Source organism: Uloborus diversus, chromosome 5 (genome assembly GCF_026930045.1).
Source record: "Uloborus diversus isolate 005 chromosome 5, Udiv.v.3.1, whole genome shotgun sequence".
In the NCBI taxonomy this organism is placed as follows: domain Eukaryota; kingdom Metazoa; phylum Arthropoda; class Arachnida; order Araneae; family Uloboridae; genus Uloborus; species Uloborus diversus.
In genome coordinates, this window is record NC_072735.1 from 141,672,722 (window position 1) to 141,683,319 (window position 10,598).

Here is a 10,598-nt window from a genome sequence, read left to right on the forward strand (position 1 = left end):
ATATATATATATATATATATATATATATATATATATATATATATATATATATATATATATATATATATTATAAACTCTGAAACTCTGACCATTTTGAGTTTGATCCCCCCTCCCCAAAAAGGTGTAATTTTGATTTTAGCGCTCACTCCTTCCCCTCCCGTCGTAGTGGAGCTTCTGATTACATTATTTATGATGTATCATCTAATTTGTTTGTTCTAAAATATTTAATGAAAGTAAAGCAAAGCAAACCAGTTGTATTCCTTTTTTTTTTATTGAAATATTTTTATGCGCTTTGATAGACATCAAACCTTGTTTTGATAGTAAAAGTAATTTTTAGTGCTGAAAATATTAATTTTTGGGGAATTAAACCCTCGTTACTCTACAGAATTATTCAAATGTGTTTACATTCCCCATCACGAGTCAAGGATTGTATAAATTAACCGAATTGAATAATTGATCACATTTACCAAGTTTATTGACGATTGTGTACAATCACCGGTAATTATATACAATTACCAATTTATCACATTTACCGTAACATATACATGCTAAAAAAAATCTGCCTCGAGCAAAATGGCAGCATATGCAAAAACTGTTTTTCGCGATATCTGCAGAAATGCGTTTTGGTTTCAATGCTAACAATAGGGAAACGTTGGAACTAAACTTTTTTCCATCCTTTTGTTTCAGCTGAAACGAAATAAGCAGGGGATAAAGCTACGAATTACGCCATAATAATGAAATCAATCAAAATCTGAGTTGAAGGAAGAGTAAACAACAAAATTTAGTTAAAAGGCTGGCAGTTTAATATTTTGTTCTTGGCATTTTACACTTGCAAATACATCCATTTCTTTTATTTATTTTTTTATTTGTTTTTAGTTTAAAACTATGTTTACTTTCTTTCAACAGATAATGTTTATTTTGAAACCTTTCACTCAAAGAAATATGACAGCGTTTAGAAATAATATCAATGCGACGTTCTTTAGTTAACATCTCAAGCAATCTTTAGATATTTTTTCAGCGCAAGATTTACCATCCCGAAAAAGAAAACCATTCATTCTATCCGATCATTTTTCCATTTTATACATTCCAGATAACATCGCTTTCGCGTGCAGTGTGCGTATATTGTTCTCATTTTTCAGTTGTTTGTAGGGAAAAAAGCAAGAGAAAGAGCCTCGAATAAGAATAATATCGGATGGGTAGGACAGCAGGAACAGGACTGTAAAAGTAATAGGATATATATTTCAGCTCCGTTTCTTTTTGTGGCAGCCTCTTTTTAAAGGAATTCCAGCTTGTAGGAAAAGTGGCTTATTTAAGATTATTCCATTGCGTGGATTTCTTTTTGAAAGTCTCATGGCATTACAGTGGGCTTTTATGTAGGAAAATAATTGCCACAAACATCTGTTCGGCTGTAAGAAAGAAATTAGATTTATGAGGTGCTCTCAAAATCTTTTTTTTTATGTCGATAGGAGAAAAATAGACATTTGCGTAAATATATTTTAATGCAAGAAAATGTATAATATTTGCCTTAAAAGCAGAAAATGTCGCAACGTTAGATTATCTCTATATATTGAAAAAAATAACGTACAAGAAATTGTGAAAGGATATTTGTGTCCAAATGGGCTTGCGTCCAAAAGACGCCATAGCACCAACAGCCTTGAAATTTTGTACAAAATTACTTCAGCTCCGTGGAGCTTGCACCTGGAGTTTATTATTTTAAATTTCAAATTAGTTTCTTTTAGTGTAATTAAGTGTTTACACTAATGTAAATTGCCTGTTAAAGGGATGAAAGATTTCCCACACCTCTTAAAATTGTATGTCGTTTGAAAAAGATTTTATTCTGGATCAAAAAGAAAGCTTTTTCCAATTTTCTCATATAATTAGAACAGCAGATATAAGGGTTTCTATTTTAACTAAAAGACCTTGACTCAACTGAATTTAAGCCTGGAGCTTACTAGCAAAATAAATTACAAGAGACCACGAATTTGAAAGACACTATTGAAACGTATAAAAGTGCAGTTTTATAATGCTAAGGAGTCACTTCGCACCTACAGCTGTGTGCAAGTTATAACAAGTTTGGAACCCGGGAAAAAAAGGCCTTTCAGGTTTTTTTTTTCTTTTTTTTTCTTTTCTTTTTTCATTTTTCATTTCAAATATCTTGGTTACACATATATGTATAAAGTTACTTTTGTATTCAGGTGGAATCGAAATTAAGTTCGATTAGGTTGTTTGGTATGAGGTTTTCACATATTTTTTTTTCCTATGAGAATTAGAGAGGCGGACTTTTATTTTGTTTAAAATGGAACTACTATTAACGCGTTTTTTAATCTGATTACTTGTAATAGAAAAGTTTTAATTTTTGAGAATCAAATAAGATTCCGAAGCAATCTTTGGTGGTTGGTGAGCGAGCAGGAGGCATCGTCCCCCTAGTGCTACTACAGATTTCTTTTGACTTCTGTGGTGATTGATTTTAATATTTACTTTGCTCCCCAAGCTTGTTATTCTGGTAATAACACAAAACTTACCGAAAATGCGTGCTACTTTGGATCCTTCTTTGGACGAACTCCAGGATCCTCCTTTGGTCCAAACTGAGAAAAGTATACAACGTTTTCTGCTAATGATCAAAAAGCAGTTTTAAATTCATTTCGATAGTATTTGCAGGAACAGAGCTTATCAACCCCCTTTTGAGCACTAAACTGCTTCGTTGCCCCCTTACGCATTTATATTATGTTTTTTATTTATGACTTCAGAGTGATGAAATAAGAAAAGAGTTTTTGTTACTCTGATGTTATTTAAATATATCCAACATTTAAATTAAAGTTATATAATTTCTATATCATTCTCCATTTAAATTTCTATGATTTTTTGTTTTTAGATATTAAGTACAAGACAATTCTGGATTCTTAATATTCAAATCAAGCATATTCTACTAGATGAAGCGATTCAGAAACATTAACATTATGTTAAATGAATAATGTATCAGTGAAGTCTAATTTGTCTTCTCAGTCGCATTTATATTCTACTGTTGTTGTTACTTTTAATAATTATATTATAATATTACTCTAATGACTCGTTGATCATTCACTTCATTAATTATAAAAATCATTATGTAAATTTTGGTCATTATACTTTACAATTCCTGAGAGTTTCCTATGACAAAATAACAGGGTATTTTGATTTAAAACAATTACGCAATAATACATCACTTTTGCATTATATTAGAATACCTTGTATCATCACATAGGGTCTGGTGGGGGAAAGTGGTCAATGGAGTAAAGTGGTCATACGTCAAATAAATGACTATAGCTTGGAAATAAATGTTCGAATGAATGTGGAAATTTTATTTTAGGTTTGGGGAGTTAGAAACTACATTTTGAATACAAAATTTCAAAACTGGCAAAATTTTATTTGGTAAAAAAAAAAATATTTTGTGTAAATATGAAAATTTTAAAAATCTAAACACCTCTATTAACTTCTTTGGGAAATTTTGTTTGTGCGAATTATTAACAAATTGACGGCTCAGGAAGCTTCGTACATGTCTTAAGACTGCTTACTCATTAGCAGTTAGCTGAATATATTTTAGATAATTTTTTAGAACAATTTCATTTAGATGGGGTAAAGTGGTCATAATATTAGGCTTAACGAATATTGTTCTTATTAGTTAAGTATAAAGAAGATATAAATTAAATATTAATTTATATCTTCTTATATGAAGCTATAAATATTAATTTTTATCTTCATATCTTATATTAATATGTATTGTTTTTACAGTAAATGGGGTTAAATATACGTGTATATACGTATGCATACGCATATAACTGGTGTAGGCGCGTATATAAACGTATTCACATAAATGCACCAATAAATACGTATATGGGTATCTGCGATATGGGTATTTTTTATCTATGCAGATATATATTCGACTATACACGTATATACTTGCTTTTACTCGTATGTATACGAACACTTATATACTCAAGTAGACACGTATAAACACGAACATACTCGAGTAGACACTTACATACAAGCATATGATATACAAGTATACAGGGTGAGTTTAAACTCTTGGGAAAATTTTTAAAAGTTGTTAGAGGGCAGAGTAAGAAGAAAGAATCATAAGGAATATATGGTCACAAACACAATGCTGACGCACGCAAAGCCAAAGACTGATGGATGCAAAACAGGTCACAAATTTGTTACACTAAGACAATTTTACACAACAATTTGGTCATAAGAAAGTTTTAAAGCGAATGAAGAAATTTGCGGCCTGTAGTTGTAATATATGCGTCGCAATCACAAAGCACTCTCTGTTTTAATAACGAGACTTTTGAAAAACTTTCACCCGTCGCTGCGCCTTTGTTGCGATGCGTTTATTAGAAATACTACGGGCCGTAACTTTTAACACGTGCTCTAAATATTTCTTAAAAAGTAAAATTTTGAGTAAAATCATCTTTGTGTAAAAAAATTTGTGACCTGTTTCGCATTCATCAGTTTCTGACTTTGTGTGCATGTAGCCCGTCAGCGACCATAAGCTCCTCATTATTCTTTGTTTTTTATCCTCCCCTCTCACACCCTTTAGATTTTTACTCAAGAGCTTGGATTCACTCTGTTGGCATACATGTATATAAGCGGAAACATAAGCGTATATACTCGTGTATACATATTTGCACTGGTGTATACACGTAAATGTACGTATATACGTCTTTTCAGGATTATAATTTTGTTTACACGTATACATACGTATGTACTCGTGCTTCCATACATACATGTATATACGTGAGTAGACACGTACCCCAAACACGCACTTGATGCTTCCGCGAATTAACTCGTGTATACCCGTATATACATTTATGTACACTTATGTATGCACCCACATGTACACTTATGCATATATGCGTATATACGTCTACTATACACGTATATACTCAGGTACGCACGTGTATAATCGAGATACAAGTGCATACATTCATACGACGTTCGTTTATACGCATATATACACGTGACACGTATATAAACGTGACATATATATGTACTCGTGTAGATGCGTCAACACTCCTTTAGGTAAACACGTATACATGCTTATATACTCGTGTATACACGTATATACTTGAGTAGGCCCGTGCATGCATGTATCTGATGTATACATGTATCTACTCATATATGAAAGTGTTTTCTCATGTCTACATGACTCGTGTATACACACATATATTAGTGCATACACTTGTAACCATAAAAATAACTAAAATATACATATATTAGGGTTATTTAATATGGTTTTGCATTTATTTTTAACTATGACCACTTTACCCCATGCTATGAACACTTTCCCCCATCCCATGGGGTAAAAAGGTCATAAATACAAAGGGAAAAGAAATTGTTATAAAACTAATTAAATCAATATTTTTTTTCTAAACTTCAATGCAATGTGTTCTTTAATAATGCAATGTAAAAAAACAACAAAAAAAGTTGAAGTGTTTAAATAATTTGTTGTATTTATTACCCACCAAAGTTGAAAACCTACGATTTTATGACCACTTTACCCCACCAGACTCTACTGTTTAAAGTGCTGTTATCGTTTACTACAAGACACTTGTTCCAGTTGCAAATGATATGTTTGCAAATACATGGAAAATGTTTTTAATGCGAATTAAAAGACTAAAATTATATCCAATATGCAAGTTTGCGTATTACCATTTAATCTTTATTTTTCAAGCGAACTGTAAAGCGTAAAGTTTGAACGTAGCAAAAAGGAACTAAATATATTAGTTGTAAGTCTTGTAAGTCTGCTTAAGCGACATTTTACAGAAAATGGCGTTTGCAAAGTTGTTAAGAAAGTATTTGCGTTGAATAAAATAAGATTATATTTGTCTCTTTGTTGTACTCTGTCTCTTTTTAAAAAGTATCGACTGTGAAAATAAAATTATATTATGTCAAAAAATAATACCCATATTTTGTAGCATTAGTAATAGAACATGAGTTACTTGCAGTAAGATTTGTTTTACATAATGGAATGAATGTCAAGACAACTATAAACACATGAAGCCACATTTATGTACAAAGTATATATATATATATATATATATATATATATATATATATATATATATATATATATATATATATATATATATATATATATATATATATATATATATATATATATATATACAGGGTGGTTATAAAATAACGTGAGGTTTAGTAGAACCCTCTAGCGAGTGAAGTATTGTGCGAAACATTGCCAAAATGCATGGTCGTCTACAGTAGACAATGGGATTTCGATTTCTGAAAAATAAAAAATACCAAAAGTCGTCACCACTAGAAATTTTGGCGTTGTAAAGTAGCATTACTGAGAATATTGAAGGATTTTCAATCGCAAAATATATTTTTTACGAACAAATGAGGATCAGTATGACCAACATCTGGTACTTTCCATGTAGTGCATACAAAGCACAATATTTTCCACGCATCCGGATGGGAGGGGGGATGATTAATTTCAGCTACCTGTAATCTTATTCGAATTTTCAAAGTTGAGATATCGGGAACATGTCGTAGAGACACAGCACCATTAAGTAATCCCCATGCGCGAAAGATCACAAGGTGAAAGATTGGGTGACCACGGTGGCCATACCGTAAGAAATGCATGACTAATGAAACTGCTATCAAAGAAATGTTGACGCCATACACTCCGTACCTAAAGCCCAACGTGGCGTGGTACACCATCTAACATAACTATTATTCAAGAAAGAAATCCTTGCTTCTGCGCCGAAATTTCTTCCTGCCGACTTTTGGTATTATTCTTCTCTTGTTACAAATTGAAATCTCTTGTTGCTTTTATTTCGTCTTATATTCAAGCAAGTAACATTTGTAGTAAAAAACTTGATGTGTGCTGCATTTTTTGACATTTAATTTTTCAGTATTCTCAAGTAATACACGTTTACAGCACAAAATGTCCCCTGGTGGTGACTTTTGATGCTATTTTTGTTGCAGAAATCGAAATCTCATGTTCTGCTATGTACGCCCATGAAATTTGGAAATGTTTCGTTCAATACTTCTTTTGCTAGAGGGCTCTCAACACCTCTCGTTATTTTATAATTCCCCTGCATATAAATACCGTTGGACCTCCATACATCGAAGTATACAATTGCCGGAAAAAAAACTGATATATAGAAATTTCGATAGATAGAAACGATATATTTTATCATAAAAATCTCCTACAACATTAAAATTAAAAATGATTTTCGTCTATGAAACCTAATTTCTTATTTTCATGAGTATCGGATAGAATGAAAGTTAAAAATTAAAAAAATAACAGAAATTGCATTTTTGCAGGAGGTTCCACTATATTTCAAACAAATCTATATATGTACCTATATTTAAATGTATATTTTATGAACCTATATAAAAAGAATGTGCTTTTTTATATTTTTAGTTTATCCTTTGCACACAAAATTCTTTAATAGAACATTTGTTTAACACTTCTACAATGATGAAAAGAAGGGTTAAACAGTTTAACGTTTTTATGAATTATTCTCATAGTATAATTACAATCCTGTAACTAATGTTTGCACAAAAATCTTTCTATAGTTGAAGCAATCCAAAAATTAATAAAATATCTGATTTATATCAATTACTACTTCACGGTACTATCCGTGATGTATTATACACTTACACTCCATTCTTTTTATTAGGTAGCTATTTCTTTCACTCGAAAAATAATCTGGGAAATATCAATTGGTGGATGACTTTCTTTCTGTTGGACGAGGCTTACCGGTTTCATTGTTTCTCCACATTGTTATGACGCAGATAAATTTTGGCTCTCGACACGAGACATTAACTTTCGACAAAAACAATAATAAACTCCATAACACATAAATCTGTCGTCAATTACACCTGCAGGAAGTGCACGTTTAATTTCATTGTTTGTATTAAAGCTCGCCAATCGGGTTGTTTCCTTCAGTCAAAAGTAGTACTTCTAGTCACTGAAATTGATTGAATGAGTAAAAAAAAATGACATGGACAAGAAAATACTTTCATTTTCCCAACAGTTATTTTTTAATTAATTTTTTTAAATGTCCGATTTTGAAAACAAGGCGTGGTCTTTACGACGTCACAAATGATGTAATTTGGCGCGTCTTTCTTTCGCGTTTCCACGTTATGATAATCAACAAGCGAATAAAAGATTGGCCTCTACGCTTGCTGTCAACCATATCGTTGCCAATACACGTAAGTAAAGATGTAAATTAAATATTTTTCTCTGTGAATGGCAACACTGAATGGCATTTCATCATTTGTGATGTCATACGACAGAAACGTAAACAATAAAAGCGCAGCGATTTAACATTTTTTTAAAAAATATTGAACTTAGTCATATTGTTTAAAAAATGGTCAGATCCTATGTTTTTAAGCATGCTCTTTTAGAAAATAATACTTTTAAAATTTTGGAAACGACGCCATTCTGTAAAGAAATATTAAGGGCGTAAACTTTCACGGAAAAAAGCGGCAATTGTATGCAATGTCCCTAAAGTCTTTCAGGTTTAAAAACGTTTCTGAATAATTTCTGCTGAATAAAACTTTATGGTGATAACTTTAGTAATTGATAATATATTTTCAAAAGTGGCTTAAAAGAAGAAATAGTAATTCTACAATAACTGTGATTCTTTTTTTCTTTAAAAAAATATGAGGATCTCACACTACTTCATTGTACGTCAATTAGTTAATCAATGCTTTCTAACAGCTCAAAATAATGAGTGCATGTACCTGTGTACGTGGTACGTTAGAAGTGAAACTTTTAAATTGCACCGTTTTACAGATACTTTCCTACACTTTCCTGCAAGTATGGTAAACGTAAAGAACACATACATGCTGTATCTTTTCTACTAATAAAGCTGAAAGTATTTTTGTCTGGATGTCGCTCTGTCTAGATGTCTCTATGTCTGGATGTCTGTGACGTGCATAGCGCCTAGATCGTTTGGCCGATTTTCATGAAATTTGGCCAAAAGTTATTTTGTCGCATGGGGGTGTACACCACGCAGCGATTTTTCAAAAATTCGATTTGTTCTTCTTCTATTCCATTTTTAAGAACATTTTCCCAAGCAAAATTTTTTATAAGATGGACGAGTAAATTACCAAGTTACCACAACGTGGAACCGTAACATGGGCAAGCTAATTGGCGAAAAATTCATCATACATTATTTGCAAATATACAGGTGAACCAAAAGACCTTCTAATTTTTTACTACGAGCAAAGCCGTGCGAGTAGCACAAGTAAACTTTAAAGAAAGAGGATGTTCTTCTTAGTCTGAAGATGGACAAAAACCTTATTAAATATCTGAAAGGAACAAAAATGAAATGCATCAGTGTCTTACAATGAGCGAAAGCCTGCTTAAATTATTGCACCCTTTAAATTATTACCCCTTTTGTTTTAGAAACCAATGCAGAACATACCATTGCAGTACCTAATTTTTCATATATTGACAATTGTACGTTGATTCTTTATGGATCACGCTAAGTATCGAAAATATCGCATAATACTGACTATTTTGAAACTATTCTCATTCATTCTCATTCACCAAAATGCAACAACTGGACGATATACCACCATCATTATGAGCAGAAGTTTGACTATATATCACCAAATGGCGGTCAATTTGTGTCGCCTTTTCAGTCTGCATTGAAATTAAGACTGATTTTCCTAAAAAAGGTTTGAAAAACCTCTTCAAACCCATCTAGATAAAACAAAAGTTTGGGAACCCCATAATGTTTCAGTCTACATTCTGTTTGTGGAGCTATTCGAGATATTACCATGCGATATACTAATATGTTTATAAAAGCCAATTCACTGATCGAATAACGATCTGACGTCATCAACAATGAAACTCGCACCACAGCATGCGTGAGGGCATTTTTTTATTGCTGAAGCACCAAAAATTCAGAAAGTTTTTTAAAATTTGATAATAGTTATTAGAGATGTTCAACATCTAGGGAAGTGCTTTTTTTTTTGACAAGGCTGAACTGGATCTGATACCTAAACTGTTTTACTGGTAAAATTTTAACTTAAGGAGAATGAAAAAATGGTCACCAATGAAAGCTATCCACAGGAGTTTAAGGTTAATCCATTGGAGTTAGGGTTCAAATTTCCACTATCAAATTGTCACGAAACAGGCAATTGCGTCGTTCAAATGTAGAAGCAATTTTAACCTGTCTTACCTTGACTGCTGGTTTTCTTGTACTTCAATGTACTGCATAATATACAATACAATTTTTTCAACTCGAGTAATTATTTTACAATTTTACATGCAGAACTCAGTTCTTGCGGAAAAACTGCATAATAATGTAGTTTTCCTTTTTGTAATGTTTTAATTTCTCACAAATTCGTTACTTTCCATTTGTGTACGAATCCTTGTGACTTTTAAACGCATGCATGCATAATGGGGGACGTTTCCAAAATTTTAAAAGTATTTTTTTTTCTGAAAGATCATACTTAAAAATATAGGATCTGACCATTTTTTAAATAATTTGTTCTAGTTTAATATTTTTAAATAATTACGTAAATCGGTGCGCTTTGATTTTTTACGTTTCTGTGGTGTGACATCACAAATGATG